We start from the raw sequence: 859 nt of genomic DNA, 5'->3' as shown, positions 1-859 counted from the left end.
TCTAATTGAGGATCTTGTGAGGTTCATGATGGTGTACCGCTCGCAATGGTGGGGTTCGTGGTGGTGCACTGCCCGCCAGGTGGGGTTCGTGGTGGTGTACCGTCCACTGGTTTTCAAGAGGACGATATCCGAGTTAGTTATCGGATGTGTCGAGTTCTGGTAAAGTAACCGACATGTGAGCTCACGGCCAATAGGAAAGGCATGCATCATATGCATTTATGTGTCTTATTTGGTTTTGCATTCTTGGGTTTGCGTAATTGATATTCATGCTTAACTACTATATGTCCTATTTCCTGTATCTGTATCCTACTTGTGTTTGCTTTGTCAATACTGCTTGTCTGTGCACCGAAGCTTTGGAGGTTCGGAGGAATACGAAAATTAGGGCTTAAGTTAGAAAGGAATTAGGACTAAGAACCTTAGGTAGCCTACCCTGTTTTTGGTTTTCAATTTTAGTTTTAAGTTTGAATCTATTGTCAGAAATTCTAGGATTGCCTCTAACTTTCCTGGGACATTATATGTTAGTTATGTGGGCACTGTTACCATGCTTAGAACCTCCAGTTCTCATTCCATACATATTTTGTGGTTTTTAGATGCAGGACGTGAGACACCTCGCTAATGCATGCTGGAAGCTTTCTGCAAGCGAAGAAGTCTACCCGTTTGGGGTTTTATTTTGGTTTTAGATGCATATGTACATAGTTATATATCTCCACTATATATATATATATATATATATATATATATATATATATATATATATATATATAATGGCTGGTTTTACCATACCGCCTTACTAATTATTTAGTTTTTGCATTATTATTTTTGCATCTGACATATATAACTACATTTTCTATTACGCCTT

This window comes from Arachis hypogaea, chromosome 3 (assembly GCF_003086295.3).
Source record: "Arachis hypogaea cultivar Tifrunner chromosome 3, arahy.Tifrunner.gnm2.J5K5, whole genome shotgun sequence".
NCBI classification, from domain to species: domain Eukaryota; kingdom Viridiplantae; phylum Streptophyta; class Magnoliopsida; order Fabales; family Fabaceae; genus Arachis; species Arachis hypogaea.
Note: the sequence above shows the minus strand (reverse complement) of the source record.